This window comes from Gavialis gangeticus, unplaced genomic scaffold (assembly GCF_001723915.1).
Source record: "Gavialis gangeticus isolate Ggan-Ray unplaced genomic scaffold, GavGan_comp1, whole genome shotgun sequence".
Classification (NCBI taxonomy): domain Eukaryota; kingdom Metazoa; phylum Chordata; order Crocodylia; family Gavialidae; genus Gavialis; species Gavialis gangeticus.
In genome coordinates, this window is record NW_017729034.1 from 50711612 (window position 1) to 50712394 (window position 783).

Genomic DNA, 783 nt, shown 5'->3' on the forward strand with positions numbered 1-783 from the left:
CCCCCCCCCCCCCCCAACCCCTGCAGACTTACTGGCCAGGCACGGCTCTCAAAGCCGCCTGGCTGCATCTGTGGCCGTGTGCATGCTGCAGCTACGTGCATGTATGCAGCATTTATCGGTGACGTCGTTGGCTACGCCGGCCAAAAAAAGCAGATAGCCAGTGATGTTAATTTATTTTTATCAGTGCTGATCTGATATGCTATGGCTATATCAGTGCATCTCTAATTTAAGCTTGTCTCTTCTACTCCTGAGTTTATGATGAGACGATAGAAATCTGCGTGGAATTCTAGCAGGTCTGAGCAATCTTTCTTCAAAAATCTGTATGCATCTCAAATTGTATTCCAAATGTATGGAGTTGTTGGACAGTCCTTAAAATGAACAGAGTAAACTGAATAAGTAAAAACATAATGAGGATCAAGTGAAATATGAGAACGTGAGAGAACATAAAAGTTTTCCTTCTAATTTCAGAAGGATCTGAGCCCTGTGCATGTATATGTGATGCTTGTATTTCAGGAATTATACATACATATAGCTATAATACATTGAATGATTTTGCAGGCTGCCTTATAAGAACCTAAGTTAAATTTGAAATGCTTGAGACTATAAATACCATTCTAACTTCTAATATAAATTATTTTAATTTTCTGTCATAATTAATATGCAGAGTGAAATGGAGTCAGTGGAGCCATCCTCAGAAGCTGAGTGTGTGTTGTTTTTTTTTTGTTTGTTCCCCTCAGCCCCAAGCATCCTCTTGCAGGCTGACTCTCCTGGGTTTTTCTTCAT

General features: G+C 40.1%; 1 protein-coding gene across 1 annotated transcript in view; it reads left to right on the top strand.

Annotated features, from left to right (window-relative positions):
- The window catches only part of ERO1B (endoplasmic reticulum oxidoreductase 1 beta), a 66402-nt gene that overhangs the window by 32257 nt on the left and 33362 nt on the right, over window positions 1-783 (top strand). The gene's annotated exons all lie outside the window — the stretch shown is intronic.